The sequence below is a fragment of the Sciurus carolinensis genome, unplaced genomic scaffold (genome assembly GCF_902686445.1).
Source record: "Sciurus carolinensis unplaced genomic scaffold, mSciCar1.2, whole genome shotgun sequence".
Taxonomy (NCBI): domain Eukaryota; kingdom Metazoa; phylum Chordata; class Mammalia; order Rodentia; family Sciuridae; genus Sciurus; species Sciurus carolinensis.
This window is the reverse complement of record NW_025920139.1, coordinates 271465-291334: the sequence shown is the minus strand read 5'-3', so window position 1 is coordinate 291334 and position 19870 is coordinate 271465.

The window sequence follows — 19870 nt, the reverse complement described above, 5'->3', positions numbered from 1 at the left end:
TCACCCTCTTAACTTAAAGATTTAACCTGTACAACTGGCTCATAATATTCAAACTGTTAAAGGTATATGGCTTTCAAGGATTACATCTTTGTACCCTGTAAAACCAAAATTCCCTCTCTAACGGGATCCATTCTTTTTTCCTATTGGGAAAATGGATTTCAATAGCATCTGAGTTTGTGAAGAAAAAAAGGCTTCTCTGAATCCGTCAAGGTCTGCCTCCGGTCACTTTGTGATTACACTTAGGACTGAGGGTTTAGATTTTGTGACATTTGAGATATTTTTCTCCTAGGCCTCTTTCTATCTTCTAGGAGACACCCTGTGCTAAGCCTGTGCCTGGTGACCAGTGTTTTCAGACAGACTGAGAACATGAGACATCTTGAATGTACCAAGGTGTTGAGGGCCATCTTGGACAAGATGGCACCTGGCAATGAGCCAAAGGGCACTGGATACCAAAATAAGGAAGTACCCAAAAAGGTTGCTTGCCTACTAGTTCCTTGGAGACTTATGACCTGTTAATGCCAGGCTCCAGGATTGGCTATCTAATATCATGCCGCACGTGGACAGCTCATGATTCATATAGTACTATGCTGACATTACTCTGCATGCTCTCCTGTGTGAGAGAAAGCTTTGCTATAATTGGCTGATAAGCTAGGAGTCTGGGGGAGGAGAGAGGGAGAGGATAGAAGAAGGGAGATAGTGGCAGAACAAAGGAGGCAGGAAAACAGGGAGGACACAATAAATCTGGTCAAATAAAGATTGGTGATGTCTACTTTCTCTGTCCCTTTTCTGCTGGATGGAACAAGTGGTGGCCCGTACAGGGAAGTTCTTTCTCCTTCTGTGTCCTCCCAGGTAAGTAACTTAAGGTAAGCTATAGGAAAACTAAGTAACTTAAAGTAAGCTATAGGAAAACTGTAGGATAACCTCCCAGAAATCTCTGGCCAGAGTGGATAAGGGGGAGGTCACAGTCCCGGTGGAGGGACCCAACAGTCCCGGTGAAGGGACCCCACAGTCCTGGTGAAAAGGACCCCACACACCCAGTGAAGGGACCCCACAGTCCTGGTGAAAAGAATCCCACAGTCCCGGTGAAAGGGACCCCACAGTCCCGGTGAATGGGACCACATACCTCAGTAAAGGGAGTCTACATTACCCCGGTAAAGAGACCACATAACCCCGGTAAAGGGAGGTCTCATAACTCCAGAATGGGGTCACAAGTGTCTAGAAATCAAATGATAAGATTCATAAAATATGTATTTAAGGCTAATGAGACTGCCGTAAAATGATCTACTGGGACAGCATATGTAACCACGTTGGCCGAGGTTAGTCCTTGGTTTTTGGAAGAGGGAGTCCTAAATATTCCACAATGGGAACATGATAAAGAGGATCTTATTAAAGCAGAAAAGCAATCCCCATTACGTAGAGGAACTTTTCCCATGTGGCAGCTCATTAAGGAATATCTAACATCTAAAAAAGATAAAATAATAACTTTAGTAAAAAAAGGAAATATGTGTCTGGAAGAGATAAAGAAACAACTAAGTGTAATTTCTCATAAAGAGGAAGAAGAGGAGGAGGGGCTTCTGGGGAGGAATTAGAAAAAGCATCAAGGACACAGCCGCCCCCATAATTTATATCGGGAAAGAATACCAATCCCTTCCTGGAGGCAGCAGCTCCCCCCTCAAGCAGCCTGCCCCCTATATCCCCCAAGGTACCCTTGGGAGGAGTTAGCTCATGCTATAAATCAGATGGGATTTTCACCACGGGGAGAAGAAACGCCCCTTAAGGAAACCTCAGCAGTCCCACAATTCTTCCCTGTGCTAGAGGACCAAAATAGACAAAGATTCAACCAACCTCTGGATTTCAAAACAGTAAAATATTTTAAGGAGGCGGTGGTATGAACGGTCCACAGGCCCCATTTAAAATTAGTATGTTGGAATCAGTATTGGGGCTAAATCTAGTGCCAGAAGATTGGAAAAGCCTATGTAAAACTGTGCTATCAGGGGGGCAGTACCTAGTGTGGAAAACTGCGTGACAGAAAGCCTCATTAGAAATGGCACACCGTAATGCTGCCGCAGGTTTTGCTCAAAGAAATGTAGAAATGCTAACAGGAGAAGGAAACTATGAAGGTATTCAACAGCAGATTATTTATGATCCTGGGGTGTACGCACAAATTGCTGCTGCTTCCACTAAAGCCTGGAAGTTAATTCAAGGGTCAGGAGATTTACAGGGGCAGTTGTCCAAGGTGATTCAGGGAAGTAATGAACCATTTGTAGATTTTGTTGATAGATTAATCCAAACTGCTGCTAGTGTATTTGGGGATTCAGAACAAGCAATGCCCTTAATAAAACAATTAGTTTATGAGCAAGCAAATAGATGGTGTAAAAAAGCTATAAAACCATGGAAAAATAAAGATTTAAGTACCTATATAAAGGTCTGCAGGGATATCAATGATGCAGTCATTACAGGACAAGTAATAGCTGCTGCTCTTCATGGACCAAATCAGGGACAACCAAGAGCTAAAGGAATAATATGCTTTAAGTGTGGGCAAGGAGGGCACTTCAGAAAAGACTGCCCTGAAGGACCCATAGGATTAAAGCCCAGGGGAACACCTAAGACTGGAGAACAAGGGGCAAATCAACCTGCCCCAGGTCTATGTCCCTGGTGCCAAAAAGGAAGGCAGTGGGCGAAATATTGTACATCAAGATTTGATATAGAGAGATATACTGTGCCAGCCCAGTCAAAAAATGGCCAGGGGGCCCCAATCTGGGGCCCTCAAACATACAGGGCCTTTCAGAATTCCATAGTACAGATCCCCACTCACAATCCTTTCCGACTATCTCCTCGTTGTCCGAGGAACATCAGGGAGCGGGAGATTGGACCTCTGTGCCTCCCTCCACCTGACTCATTCTAACCCCAGAGATGGGAGTACAAGTGGTCCCCATGGGTGTACACGGACCACTCCCTGAGGGCACAGTAGGATTACTGTTGGGGCAAAGTTCCACAACTCTGTCAGGATTACAAGTATTTCCAGGAGTCATTGATTCTGATTATACTGGAGAAATAAAGATTATGTTATCTTCCCCTCGAGGGGTATCTGTTGTTTCTCCAGGAGATAAAAAGGCACAAATATTGATATTGTCTAGTCATCATGGGACTTTTCCCAGTTCACAAAGGACTGGAGGAAACAATGGGTTTTGATCCACAGGATTAGGTGTCTTTTGGGCACAATCAACAAAAAATAGACCCATGCTTAAATTAAAAGTTAATGGTGCTCCCATAGAGGGTCTAATAGACACGGATGCTGACATCTCTATTATAAGACAGAAGGACTGGAACAAATCATGGCCTGTTACAGCATCCAGTACTACCTTACCGGGACTTGGATTTGCCCAAACCCATTACAAAGTTTAGCTGTATTTCTTGGGAGGACCCTGATGGGAAAAGGGGGACATTCCAACCTTATGTATTAGCTCACCTGCCTGTCGTCTTTGGGGAAGAGACATTTTAACACAGATGGATGTTGTCATTTCTTCCTCAGGTGAACAAAATATTTCCTGTCTAAACCAAACCATTTTACCAGTCATGGTGGGGGTTATATCCCTGGAAAAGGACTAGGCAAGAATCTACAAGGTATGACCTGCCCCATTCAAGCCAAAGGACAAACAGGGACTAAGGGGCTGGTTTTCTGGATGGGCCACTGAACCATTAAAGATAGCATGGAAATCCAATAATTCTATCTGGGTCCCCCAGTGGCCCCTTTCTAAAGAAAAAATGGAGGCAGCCCAGGAAATAGTTAATCAACAGTTGAAGGAAAATCATATCATTCCTTCCACTTCCCCTTGGAATACACCCATTTTTGTCATAAATAAGAAATCTGGGAAATGGCGACTTTTGCAAGATCTGAGAGCCATATTCCTGTATGCAGATTATGGGCCCGGTGTAACTGGGTCTCCCCTCATTAGCTGCTATTCCAAAACATTATCATATCATCTCTATAGATATGAAAGACTGTTTCTTTTCCATTCCTGTTCATCTTGAGGATAGCCCTCAATTTGCCTTTTCTGTTCCTTCTTTAAATAATGAAGGGCCTAATACTAGATACCAATGGGTGGTCCTTCCCCAGTAAATGGCAAATAGTCCCACTATGCATCAAATATATGTTGACCAGGCTATAACACAGATTAGACAAAATTATATAAAGAACTTTATTGTCTCCATTATATGGATGATATTCTTTTGGCTCACAGAAAACAGGAGACTTTATTTAGGGTATTTAATGATATTATTAAAACCCTAGAAAATGGGGATTACATGTGGCCCCAGAAAAGGTGCAAACCCACAGCCCTACTACTACCTTTCTAGGACATCAAATATTAGATACCTGTGTTAGGCCACAAAAAAATTCAATTAGCCACAGGAAAACTTAAGACTCTAAATGATTTCCAAAAATTATTAGGTGATAAAAATTGGATAAGGCCAAATTTGGGAATCACCACTGGTCAACTTAAGCCTCTGTTTGATATTTTCCAAGGAGATTCAGACCCTACATCCCCCACAAATTTAACTCCTGATGGTAGAAAAGCCTTGAGGTTAGTAGAACAAGCTTTAGAAAATGCTCATAGTGATAGAGTTGATCTATCCTTGCCTTTTAGCCTCATAGTGTTAGATTCTATATATACTCCTACAGGTCTATTGTGGCAAACTGGACTCCTGATATGGATCTATTTGCCAGTGTCCCCCAAAAATGTTGTTTCCCTGTATCCTGTGATGGTGGCAAATCTAGTTACATTAGGACTTAAGACAGCATTTCGAGTTTTTGGAGTTCATCCTCAGACAGTTATTGTCCTGTACACAGCAAAACAGATTGAAATACTAGTTAACAGTAATGAAGATTGGGCAATTGTCTATTGTTCCACCATGGCCATATTTGATAATCACTTGCCAAGTTCACCTAATATCAGCTTCTTCAAAAGACATCCTGTTGTTTTCCCTCATGTTGTTAAGGCTCAACCTATCCCAGCAGCAAATACAATCTTTACAGATGGCTCCTCCTCCAGTAGAGTTACAGTAGTTTCTGATAAAGTACAGACTATTATTACTTCTCATAAGTCTGCTCAAAAACCTGAACTAGAAGCAATTATAACTGCCTTACAAACATTTCCTGAGAAACTTTTAAATATTTATACTGACAGTCTCTATATTGCCCAGCTTGTGCCCCAGCTTGAGACAGCTGGACCCATTAGTCCTCAATCTACTTTACAACAATGCTTTTATCAAGTACAAAATCTTCTGTGGGCTCGAAAAGAACCTTTATATATAGGCCATATCAGAGCACATTCAGGCTTTAGCTCAAGGAAATTCTACTGCAGACTCAATTACTTGAGATCCTCATGTGTTTAATATTGTACAAGAAGCAATTAATTTCCATAAAGATTTTCATGTCAATGCTACTATTCTCAAAATAATATATAACATTACTAAAGAACAAGTCAGAAATATAGTAAAACAGTGTCCTGCCTGTGTGCCTCTTTTATCTGTTCCTCATTTTGGAGTCAATCCTAGAGGACTCCTTCCAAATCATCTATGGCAGATGGATGTCACCCATATCCCTGAATTTGGTACTTTAAGATTTGTACATGTAAATGTAGATACCTACTCAGGATATATATTTGCTACTGCCCATACAGGGGAAAAGATAAAAGATGTAATCAGTCATTGCCTTCAAGCCTTTGCTACTATGGGAAGGCCAAAATCAGTTAAAACAGATAATGGGCCTGCATATACTTCTTCTTCATTTCAACAGTTTTGCTCAAAGTTCAATATCTATCATTCTAAAGGATTGTCCTACAATCCACAAGAAAAAGCTATCATGGAAAGGGCTAATCAAACATTGAAAGTCTGCTTAACTAAACAAAAAGGGGGAATAGAGGCATTAGCCCCTCCCAAGAATAGACTTAACCTTACTTTATTCACCCTTAATTTTTTTAACTTCGGATTCTATGGGCTGTACTGTGGTTGATAGACATTTTAGTGGAAAGTCTGGTGGCCATCCACAAGCAACGTGGAAAGACATCTTGACTGGGTCCTGTAAAGGACCTGACCCAGTATTAATTTGGGAGAGAGGATCTGTTTGTGTTTTTCCTCAGGACCAACCTATCTGGATCCCGGAGCGCTTGGTAAGAACTATCCATAAGAAAGAAAATGGCACCGAAACACAAAATGATGGTGATGGTGGTAAGTCTGCTGTTGTTAGTTCTTCCTAAAACTTTTGGGGATATATCACTCATGGCACACAAGTTTTCCCTCAATTATTTCCTAGTACAGAACTCCTAGGTATCACTTACCTACCAACTGGTTCCACTGTATAGCCACTTATTACTAGTCTAAACTTCAAGTTAAGAGGTAGTCTTTGATTCCTCTGGTTAGCAACCTCAGAAACTGCCATGATACAGGGAGGCAATCTCTCTCTCATTCAATAAAGTTTCAGTCAAAACAAGCCTATATATAGGGAAGTAATACACCTGTTTATAGATATACAGGGTGCGAGGTCAATTATTCTTCCTTTTATCAGGCTTTCCCCCCTACTCCCATATGTGTCACGTCTCTGTTTGTGTTTATTCTGTCTAACAGTTCTAAGTTTAATATTAACATTACTAATAACAATAATAATGATACTGAGGTCTTTAACTGTGTTATGTGTTAAGAGTGTTATGTGTTATGTGTTAAGAGTGTTATGTGTCTAGTTGTTGGGATGCTTCACTATTTCCTCTGGCTGTGACTGCCAGGATTCCAAAATTTATTACAGTCCCAGTGACCTTAATTCATAGTGAGTGGAATTTCCTACCTGTGAAAGCAAAAAGAGATTTTGGTGTCTCAGCCATTATAGCCATTGCTGTTGCTGTGGTGGCTGCTGCGAGTGCTGCCACTACTGCTGGACTTGCCCTAGGAACTGCTATTCCTACTGCTCACGCGCTGTCACAAGCCACTGCCGAAGCATTGAGAGCCCAGGAAAACATCAATGTGCATCTCACCACGGGAATCCTGATACTAAACCAAAGAGTGGACTTACTACAAGAATAAGTGGACATGTTGACTGTTACCGCAAAGACGGACTGTCTAGTGCACACCCAAGCACTGTGTTACCCCTATACCCTATTCTAATATTACTACTGCTGAAAATCTGTCCAAACAGCTTGGAAGCATGCTTAATGGGACATGGGACTAAAGAGCTTACTAATTTGACTACCCAATTAAGAAATTCTATATTTGTGGTAAATATACTCATGTCAAGGTCCCAGGTATGCCAGAAGCCATTAGTTTCTTACAGTCAGTGTTACAATTTGGTAAACAATGGATGGTAAGTTTTGCTATGATGGGATTTTTGTTCTTGCTGTTATTATTGCTGCTCAGATATCTGTTGTCTCTAAGGAGTCATCATAGACGGCAAGCTTTAGTGGTACGGCAAGCCCTTATGGCCATGGATCAAGGCTCTGATCCTCAGATTTGGCTCTCCCAAATACAGGACTGGTTGTCAATGATGGGTAAGCACAGGGTGGACTTTATACCAACCTAAGACAGGGATCAAAGCATGCCAACAGCTCTTTGACTCCCAATGACAGGTAAGGATAAAGTCTGACTCTGGCATCTAAGACAGGCACAGTTGCTGTCCTTTTCTTTTTATAACAAAAAGAGGGAGCCTGTTGGGGGCCATCTTGGACAAGATGGTGCCTGGCAATGAGCCAAAGGGCACTGGATAACAAAATAAGGAAGTACCCAAAAAGGTTGCTTGCCTACTAGTTCCTTGGAGACTTATGACCTGTTAATGCCAGGCTCCAGGATTGGCTATCTAATATCATGCCGCACGTGGACAGCTCATGATTCATATAGTGCTAGGCTGACATTCCTCTGCATGCTCTCCTGCATGAGAGAAAGCTTTGCTATAATTGGTTGATAAGCTAGGAGTCTGGGGGAGGAGAGAGGGAGAGGGTAGAAGAAGGGAGATAGTGGCAGAACAAAGGAGGCAGGAAAACAGGGAGGACACAATAAATCTGGTCAACTAAAGATTGGTGGTGTCTCCTTTCTCCGCGCCGGTTCTGCTGGATGGAATAGCAAGGCCTTGCAATTCTGCTTCTTCCTTCTGGGAGCCTGTGGAGGCAAACATGGGGAAGATTGTGTTGCAAGGATATTTGTGATGGTCATGAGCAGGGTCTTTGAAACCAACAGGAGCATACAACTCTTCTTAAACTAAAAAAACAACCCCAATTCACCTGGAGGGGAAGAAGAAAAAGAAAAGGAGGGGAAGGAGGAGGAGGAGGAGAAGAAGGAGGAGGAGGAGGTCAGGGTGAAAAGCAGTAAAAGAAACAATACCCCAATAATCTGGTGAAAGGTATCTCATGTCCATAGAAAAAGTGGCATGGTTTAGGCCAAATTCTTGAGCAACTTGACTAATGAAGGAAGGTCACAAGATGCAGAATCTATCTGTGTGACACTCCACAATGATTTAAATTAATGAAAAATATTAGATAGATGGTAGAGAAAGAGGGAGAGAAAAGGATAGAGGGAGAGAGAGAGAAAGAGAGAGAGAGAGAGAGAGAGAGAGAGAGAGAGAGAGAGAGAAAGAGAGAGAGAGAGAATAAAAATAATCAAGTAGTACCAGACTGTACTGAGCTCTCTTTCTGCACTGGCTCTCACTGGATCTCTCCATCGCCCTTTACCTCTCTCCATTGTTTGTCTTTTCTTTCTTGCTGTTTTCATCCATTTTTGCTTTGTATTTGGTTGTACAGATTTTAGGTCATTCTGTCACTGAATCACAACAGCCACCACCCCCAGTTCTCCTGTCTTAAATAGAATAATTTCCACTTTTTTGTTTGAATCTGTTTACAGCACCCCCCCACCTTCCACAGCTCTCACTCTCTCTCTGATGACTATTAAATAAATGACCCCTTTAGCCCTATTTAAAAGGCAGATATCTGAATGGAGCTCATTTAAAAATCCCTTCAATATGAAGAGCTTAGGGATCTCCAGAAGCTTCTAATTTGAAACACCTTTCCTTGGAATCCAGCTCCATTTCCTGCAGTAACTTCCTTTGGCTCTGGATATAAACATGTAAAAATTAGTGGAATTTGCTTTGAAGTTGGATTTTCCATTGTTTTGGGCTTTGTGTTCTCCTTTCTAGACAAAATTTTGTAGATGAACAGTCTCTTAGAATCAGTCTCTGACTAATTGTACTGTGCCTGTTTGAGGGTTTTATCTACTTTTGTCATTTATTGTTTATTTCCTTCCTATGAAATAACCATTTTCTTGAACCGTAAGTCAAGTCATTTTACATTTGGTAACAGACACAAATACATTTAGGTCCTTGGTAATAAGAAATTGTAACAGGGACCAAAAACAGGCTGTCTTTGCTTAAAATAAAAAAATAAAATAAAATACAACAGTGGCTGTTTATCTAGACCTAAACACCATTCACTCTGGGATACTGAAATCAGGAGAAAGCTTGTCATCTCTGCCTTCATTTTTATGTTTCTGTATAACTCAAAAATTTGTGAACCTGCTCAGTTCTGCACATAGTAGTCAGTGTTCATGTAAAAGCTTACAATGCAAGGTTTATCAGTCCCAAAAGTACCCAACCTCTCTCCTCCCCCTTGAAGACTTAGGCATCCTGTTTAAGTCCTCCAGGTAATCTAGTCTTCATGGGCTTCCAGGATTACAAGTGAGAGAAACAGGGAAGGAGGGAGTAAAGAGAGAATGAGACACACAGGCAGGTGGACAGACAGGGAAATAGAGACAGAAACACATCCTAAGCAGCCAATGAAAAATGTCCCCATGGAATCATGAAGACTTCTCTGGAGCTATCTTCCAGACACAGACACAAAACTGAGGGGACAATCAATCAGACCACAGCTTAGTGAGACCAAGATGACTTATTGATGCACTTGAACTGGATTTGTGGCTCAGTGGTAGGGCATTTACCTAGCTCATGTGCATGTGGGGCACTGGATTCCTTCCCCAGCACCACATAAAAGTAAATAAACAAAATGAAGTTATTGGGTCCATCTGCAAATAAGAATGCTTTTAAAAAATGAAAAATGGATGAATCAATTATGATAAAGAGATAAAACTCTCTTTCCTTAACAGCTCATAAAATAAGCAAAAAAAATGTAGCAAAAACAAAGGGCAGAGGAACTACATGGTGAACAACCTTCACCTAATGGACATCCTCACAACACTGGACACCATGACTACAAAATATGCATTCAAGGGTCTGGGGACATAGCTCAGTGCATGAAGTGCTTGCCTGTGAAGCACAAGGCCCTAGGTTCAATCACCAGGGTCCCCTGCAAAAAAAAAAAAAAAAAAAAAAAAAGGAATATGCATTCTTTGTGAACAAATATGAAATATTTATCAAACTTAACCATAAAAGGGAACTTAAAGCAAACCTCAACAACATTGAATATAGGAAATCATGTCACATCTCTTCTCTGAACACCATGAAAGTAAGCTAGAGTTCAGGCACAGTGGTATCTGCCTGTCTTGGGAGACTGGGGCAAACAAGAGGTTTCCAAGTTCAAAGCCAGCTTCAGAAATTTAGTGAGACTCTTAGTAACTGAACAAGACATTGTCTCAAAATTAATTAAAATAATTATAATAAGAGAATAAAATCAAATAAAAAGGGCTAGGTTTGGAAATGAGTAATTAAGCACCACTGGGTTCCATCACTGGCACTAAAAAAGAAAAAGAAAGAAAGGTACAAATCAATAATTAAAACACAATCAATATTGTAAGGAATCCCATGGAAACCACACCAGACACGGGAAATCACATAAGGGAGTTTATTAAGCAAACAGAGTGTCTTCCTGCAGGGTAAGAGAGAAAATGAGAGGAAAAGAGAAAGGAAAGAGAAAGGGCATGTATTAGAGAGGGTGAAAAGCAAGAAGAAAGAAAGTGAGTCAGCAAGAGAGAAAGCAAGAGAGAAAAGATGGTGGAATAGCTACCGTAAAGCAGTTGAATTCTGTCAGGCTAACAGAGGACCAATATTGGAGAAGGATACTTGCAAGCTGACTGATGAACAAATAGCTAGCTAGGATGTTCATAGACTGACAAGTGGTTGGGTGGCGGGGATATTGACTGCACCGGAAAGGTCAGGGGGAGCAGTTTTGTACATTACAAATATTGTCAAACATTTGGAGATGAAGTACATTTTAAACTAACATATTATCCAAGTACAGTGGCACACACCTCTCATCCCAGTCTCTCCAGAGGCTGAGGCCAGAGGATCCCAAGTTCAAGGCCAGCCTGGGTAACCTGGAAAACCTACAAACCCAACATTAAAAAAAAATGTGGATGTAGCTCACTCTTTGAGTGCCCATAGTGCACATCCACCCCCAAACATAATAAAATAAAATAACACGAGTAAAAGAAAACTCATAGTGAAAATTAGACTTTTTTTTAAAGACGGACAGAATTTTGAACTGAACATTGAATGGCTGAATGACAATGAAAAGAAATAGTTTTTGAAGGAAGTACATAAACCGTGATAAGGTGGAAGCATCAGAGCCCCAGAGTTCCAAAAAGTAGTTTGAGGGGATAAAGGAAGCAACTCTTCATTTCATGAAGTAAAAAAAAAAATACACAAAAATTAAACAAAGAAAATATGAGCTCGTAAATTTACATAGCTAAGGAAGAAATATCAACAACTATCTTCCAAAAATCCTTGAACACACGGGGCTGTGGGTGGGCATAGGAAAGTGGTAGGGTGGTGGTCAAGGAGGGATGGAAAATCCCACAAAATGTCCATTTCATTAACCCTTTAGACTAGATAAAACAGGTACATGTGTTATTCCTCCTTTAAGCCACTTTGAGATTCTGGAGCCACTCCAGGTCTCTGCCACTTTTTTGGAAAGGGAAATTTGTCACTTTCATAAATGATAAAAATCAACTTCCCTCTAATTACATTTAAATAGGATAAAATATTTTAGATTTAAGATATAAAATACTTTTATTTATTCATAAAAATCAAAACAAGCAAGTATCTACAGGAAATCAAGAAACTAAATTTTCTTCTAAGTAGTTATGTAAATATGATTAAAATAAAGCGGTTATCCATATAATTAATAAAATTAGTAGACAAATCTAAAGAGAGAACCAGGAATAAAATCAGCATGGAAGGATCTGAGAATTTAAGCATTCTTTCTTTAGCCCTATGAAGAAATTCAATGGGAAAAAATGAGGGTTTTTTTTTGGAATTTTATTACTATATTGTTATCCCTTAAATAACTGAGGATACAGTCATATGTAGTTACTTTTAAAACTAGTTTAATATTTCTATTATATAATTTTTCTACATCTAAAATTTACTAAAGACATATGATATGATATGGCAGGATAAACCCACTACACTCTGCTTTTCCTATTGATGTCCACTAAAAACCCTAGACAAAACACAGAAAGTAGCTACCTGATGGCTGTGAAAATGAAACAAGGGCCAGGAATTAGAGAAGGAAGTAAAATTTTGGAGAAATAAGGTCAAAGGGGTGAAGTTTCCTGTTTTGCTGGTTTGTTCTTTTTAATCTCAAACTGTTGGGACTAATGACACATTAAGTAACTCAGGCTGACTCCTTACTCCCTGGTGGGGGAGCAAGATCAAGACCTCAAAGGCAGTTTCAATAGTTAATGATGATGGACCTCTGTCAGGGATTGGTTAACAACAGTTCCGGGAACCTGATCAGCTTGTGCTTGCTGTAGAGTACTATGGGACTCTCACCTGTGTGAATCCTCCATGCCTTGCTGACCTTTAAGCCAATTGGTTCCTGCCTAGCCCCCACCCTACATAAAAGCTGTGTGACTTCCTCAATAAATGAGTTCCTGCTGTTACTGGTCTCCCTGATGTGTCTGATTGTCCTCTGCCCAGAGGGCTGGGAGCAGGTGGTGAGTCAGCCCTACCTATCCCAGTCTGATCTTGTTGGGGAGTGTCCCCTTCCCTTGTCACTGGACAAGAAGAGCAAGGGGACTTAAGACCCCGACATAAAACTTCTGCCCAAGGGCAGAGCCCTGCATGAAAAGTGGGGCTATCTACTTCCCTAAAAGCTCTGAGCTTGGAAAGTCAAAGAAACCAGGAGAGGGGACCTTGTGATCTGGATTGTGGGGAGAATATTGGAGAAGAAATCTCAAAGCATCCTCTCACTTTGGTGTACATTAAGATGTACAAATTGGGCTCATTTCTGAGTTGTTCAGACACAGGAAAAACCAAGCACAGAAGGGCAAATACTTGTATTGCTGAAGTAAGATTATAAACTGTTGCCGAATCTCAAACTATTCTCCAAGTGGCATATGCACAGCACAATAATGAAGCAAAACTGCAAAGGCTCTGAAAACCAAGCTGAAATGAGAACCACAGCCTATAGAAGGTCAGAAAAAGCTAAGACCTTAATATCACTGGGTTGAATTAACACTTTAAATAAACAATATTCTCCAGAGAATTATAAAGGCTCAGAATCTCTACAATATGTTTCAAATACAATCCAAAAATCACTGGACATGCTAAGACACAAGAAATGTAATGAAGTTTCAAGAAAAAATATAATCAACAGGTGCCAATCCTGAGATGACCCAGATGCTGGATTTTTAAGTATGTTCTATGAGGTAAATGTAAATGTGAAAGTAAATGTAAAGACAGAAATTGTTATGAGAAAAAAAAATTAAAGAAAATAATTGGCAGTTTTGAAACTTCAAAATGTCAGAAATATAAATTTACTAAATGGGCTTGATTTAGTTGGGTATTTCACTACTGTAATCAAAAGACCTGATAAGAACAATTTCAGAGCCAAAGTGTATTTGGGGCTTATGGTTTCAGAGGTCTCAGTCAATAGTTGTCTGACTCATTTGCTCTGGGCCTGAGGTGAGGCAGAATATCATGGTGGAAAGGAGTGGCAGGGGAAAGCATCTCAGCACATGATACCAGGAAGCAAAGGAAGAACCAGTCCAACTACCACCCTTCTCTAGCCACACCCTACCTGTCTATAGTTACCACCCAGTTAAAAAATATCAATGGATTAATGTACTGATTAAGTTAATGCTTTTGTAACTCAAAGATTTCACCTCTAAACTTTCTTACACTGCCTCAGACATGAGTTTTAGGAGACACCTTATATTTAAATCATAACAGGGTTCAATAGCAACATGGAGATAAAAAAAGAAAAGAGTAAACTAAAAGACATATTAATAGAAATTATCCAGCCCAAAGAAAACAAAAGGAAAAAAATGAGGAAAAGGGAACATAGCCTCAGAAATCTTCTGGCTAACAGCAAAAAGATTAACATATGAGTCTGGAGACACAGAGAAGAGGAGAAGGCAATTGAAGCATATGAAATAGTTAAAGAAATGGCTGCTGCAAATTTCTCAATTTGTGACAAAAGACATAAATTTATAAATTCAAGAAGCATAATAAACTTCAAATTGGATAAAATCAAAGAAAAGTATGCCAAGTTAACATCATAAATGAGCTGCTAAAAATCACATGTTAAAGAAAAAGCATAAAATAAACCTATTTACATAATATTCTGGAAAAGGCAGAACTAGGGACAGGAAATAGACAGTGGTTGTCAAAGGCTAAGGATGGGGAAAGAAATATTTATAAAAGAATATAAATTTTTCTGAATACTGGAACTATATTTTATCTTGTGAATGGTGGCAATTAGAAAATTAAAAGGTTTTTTCAAACTAATAGAAATGTACAACAATAAATTTTACTCTGTGTAAATTACATGTATAAGAGATAAGCTACATGGCACCAAGAGACATTATTGTACATGTTAATAATTTCAAGCAAAGATAAATCATACTAACTATAGTTATTAAATTATATTAACTATATAAATTTTTTGCCAAAAGTATTTAATCCAAATATCACTGTTAGTTATGAAACAATCAGGCAAATCTAGGGTAAAATATATTGATCAAAAGTGCTGACCCAGACACTAAAAAAAGTCCCATGAACAATTAAAAATGGTAATGATTAACTACTCTAGATTCAAAGAAATCTAAGATATTGCATAGAGTTTGTGTAGGTCCTTGATTAGAGAACAACAAAACAAAACAAAAAAGTGATAAAAGACATTTTGGAGACCAAATGGGAAAGTGAATGTGGATTATATATTAAATTTTATTTTTCAATTAGTATTAATTTTTTTATATATAATGATATACAGAATGTACCTATTCTTAACAGACACATGCCTAAGTATTTAGGGATACTATATATTGATTTTTGCAAACTAGTTTAAAATAGTTCAGAAAATAAGGTATGTGTGGATCTGTGTGGGTTTGTATACAGGGGTGTGTGTGTGAGAAAGGGAGGTAGAAGGTTCAATGAGCAAATGTGACAAAATAAAAAAAGAAGTTATATTACTCTAAAAATTAATACTTTATAAGTACTTCCTTTAGAATTTGAAATCTTGTAAGAACCTCTTTTTCAACACCTTTAATTTTTCTCAAGGCATTTTTATATCTGAAAAGCAGTGGTTCTCTTTCAACTAAAAAATGTTCTCACTTTTGAAGTTCTGCAGCAAAATTCTGTTGTGCTGCAGTTTCACACTTTATCAAAAAAGCCAGATATGAGTTGCTTTTAAAAAGAACATTCACAAAATCTGAAAATTATATTTTTATCCACTGACACTGTGGTTTAACCAAGTGGTTTTTGAAAATGCATTGGTACATAAAATAGGGATTATAGTAGTTGCTAGACATGGTCCATTATTTTACCTATATCCTCCACTCCCTTACTTTGTTGTCTTTCTATCACCAAGGACTGAAAGACTCCAGTCCTGGGCTGACACACTTACCATCTTCCCTGTCCTAATAATAACACAGATTAAAAACCATCAGAGAAAAACCACACACCATGTAAACTGGTATTTTTTTGAGTTCATAGTCTCAATCCTCTATTAAGTTATCAATGTTGTTCAGAAAACTTCCTATGTTTTCATGGCCATCTCTTTATTCTGTTCTCCACAGTGTCTATTTCAAACGTTATTATTCTTTCCTAATTTTAAACACAACACCTTAGAACATTGTCTGTGGATGGCCTGGTAAATTCATAGGAAAGACCACAGAAGGGAACATCAGTGTCATGCCCTTCTCTTCTGTACAGAGATAGGTTCAGGATCTCATTGCCCTAAGCCCCTTTGTGAAAACTGATCTGATTATCTCTAAACATTTTCAATCTCTCTTATCACATCTAAAATAAAATCATTTTCTCCTTTCCATTTTCCCTCCCCAACCAAACCTCCTGAAATATTGTCTACACTTGCTGAACCTTCTTTACCTCCAAGTCATTCCTCAATTCATTTTTAATCTGGCTTCAACCCACATTGCCCTACTAAAATGACTTACCTATTATGAAATTTAAAGATAACTTCTCAGTTCTTATTTTACTAAATTTCTCAGCAGCATGTTATATGACTTTCTCTTTCCTTCAACTTAAAATACTTCCAGTGGCTTACATGATATCATGTTCTCCTGGTTTTCTAACACCTTCTCTGGTCATGGCTTCTCAGTCTCCTTTGCAGGCTCCATGTCTCCACCATCCTGTAACTACTATGGTTGCTCAGGATTTGGGTTTAAGTTATTTTTATTCTCATTCTTTATACTCTATGCTTGATTATATCCATTCAATGGCTAAAATTACCATATGTTCCCAACCGCAACTGTTCAGTTGATTTTCTCAAGTGCCAAACTCAAGTCTAAACAGCCTATTTAACATCTCCACCTTATACTCTCAGGTAGCACAAAATAAGCATGTCCAAAACTGAATTCAGTTAGATATCACAGAAATATATAAAGCAAAACCACAATAAGACCTAGAAAAATAAAGAATGTTTTTCTCAAAAACAGAAAAAAACTGATGGAAAAGATGTGAGAAAAAATGGAAGCCTTGTACACTGCTGGTGGAAATGTAAAACAGTCTGCCAGTTCCTCAGATAAGTTAAACACAGTTATCCTATAACTCAACTATTCCACTGTATAGATATACACCCAAAAGAAATGGAGTACATGTACACACAAAACTTAAATACAAATATTCATAGCAGCATTACTCATGATAGCCTAATAGTGGGAAAACCCTGAATGTCCAGAAATTAATGAGAAAAATAAGAAATGTGATATATTTATAAAATGGAAAATTATTTAGCAATAAAATCATGTGCTAGCCAGGCACCAGGAAGAATACATGTAATTATATCTACTCAGGAAGCTGAGGCAGGAGGATTGTAAATTCAAAGTCAACCTGGTAACTTTACAAGACCTTGACTTAAAGTAAAAACAAAAGAGTTGGGAATGTAGCTCAGTGATGTAACTCCCCTGGGTTCAATCCCCCAGTACTAAAAAGAAAAGAATAAAACACATGGACTGAAACATGGTATAACATAAGTGTACCTTAAAATTACCATGCTAAGAAGTCAGTTATTCATAAAAGATCAGTTATTTAAAAAAGATATTACATGATTCCAGTAATATGAAAAGTTAAGAATAGATAAACTTACAGAAACAAAGTAGATTAGTGGTTGCCTAGGGCTGAAGGAATTTTGGAGGATGTAAAGAATGACCTCTAATGGTTTGGGGTTTCTTTTTGGGATAATAAAATATTCTAGACTTGGTTACAGTGACAACAGTACACTGTGAATAAAATAAAAAATAATTTAACTATACACTTAAAAAATTATTTTTTAAGTTATGAATTAAAAATAAAAAAACTAATCTCTTCCTCCAGTTTTCTATATAAGCAAAAAGTAGCATGATTTATCCAACTGTCCAAAAACTAAACTTGCATTTTTGCCCTTGATAAAATTTCTAGCATATCTCCTACATCCAAAAAAAAATATCTAAGCCTATTTAATCTACCTTTTAAATATTTCCAGAATCTAACCACTTCTCTGCATCCTTGAGGTCACCATCCTAATACACAATACTTCATACTATTAACATTACTTCACACCAACTTCTCTAACATCTCATTCTGGTGACAACATTAAACACTAATACATTTGGATGCTGACTGCCCCCAATAGTCTATGTATTAAAGGCATGGTCCACAGAATGAAACTAAGTGGGAGGTTATGGAATCTTTACAAGATGGTTCCTAAAGAAAGATCTTTAAGTCACTGGGTATGTGCCACTTAATGGGAAGTGGGACCCTGATGCCTCTGTCCTTTGATTCCTGGCCATGAGGTGAGCAGTGTTTTTTGCCCCAAGTCCCTGTCATATGTATTGTCTTGCCACCCACCCAAAGCAATGGAGCTGATCAATCATGAACTAAAATCCCTAAAACTATGTGCCAAAATAAACATTTTTCCTTTATAAGATGATTATTTCTGGTATTTTGTAACAGTGATAGAACACTAACACATAGATGACTCCCAAGTTAGATAATCACCCACTATCTATTTTCTAATAGCCAGGTAAATATAATTTACTACCAAACCTGACTCATTTCCAGCAGAAATATTGCTCTTCTTTCTGAAATCCATTCTTTCTCCACACAAACTAGAAATGTGAGAATCAACTTACTTGCTTTAAAGTAAGTTGCCTTGAAGATACTTCATTGAATTCATCATGCCAAGTCCAGAATATTTTACCTCTACAATAACCTTTATTCTATTTCTCTGCTACAATCCCAGTCCAAGTCACTCTCCTTTCTCACCTGGGATCCTGCAGTAGGATGCTTTCTCATCTCTCAAATTTTACCCCGTCCCTCTCTAAGACATTTATGTAAATACACATTAGGTTTTGCAACTTTCCTGCCTTAAAAATCTACAGAACTACCTAGAGCTATTATTTTCTCTGAATAAATCTGTTAGCTTACCATGCCTCAGGAACTTCTCATACTGGAATGCCTCAATGTAGAATCTAAATCTTTCACTGGGCCAACCTCTACTCATTTTTTAGGATTTAACTTAAATATTAATTTTTCAGAAAAAACTTACCTAATCTCCTCCAATCTTGACCACAATCTCCCCTATCAGGAACTTACAGTATTATCTATTATTCCTTCATTTGAGTTTATAAAATTATAATTATATGGGTACTTATAACTGCTTCCAATAAGCTACATGTAGCAAGAGGCATATATATTTTACTCAGCACAAATGCATATTAATAGGTGCTCAAATATTATTTGAATAAATTAAATCAATAGTGTAACAAAAATGTATATGCTTGGAGGCCACCAATTCCACTTCAAAACATCTCTGAGTCTGTTGAATGGACAATATGAGCAAAGCTTACCCTCACAAGCTGAAAAAATTTATAGCCAAAAAATTATCACTGAAATTAAATGGTGACAGATGTGATCAAGAACTATTACAGGGATGTGGCTGCTTAAATATTGGGATGAATGTGGGGAGATGACAACTAGTGGGTAACACAGCAAGACTGGAATGGTGACAACATGAGGAAAAATACTGTCAAGTTAGAAGCCTTAGATAAGTATAAATAATGACTCTTCAGAGAAATCCATGTACCCTCTCTAAGGTGCCTGTATGGTGCCTATTCTACTATGGCATAAAAATTGGATCATGTACATGTTCCTATTAAACTTTTGTCAAAAATCCCATTTTTAATAGTAAAAACAAAAAAGGATATGCAACAACAACACTTAACACTACAAAGTAAATTTTAAAATCAGTCTAAAGATTAAAGAAATCAGATTAATCCTTGTACTTTACTTTTTTAAAATATTTTTAATTGTTTACTATGCATGAAAGATCTATTCTTGCATCCTTGCTTTTTTTTATTCTACAGAATATTATCAAAAGTCTTTCTAATGTCATTTCTTTGATTAAAAAACCTATAAAACAGCTAGCCTCAGTTTTTGCTATGT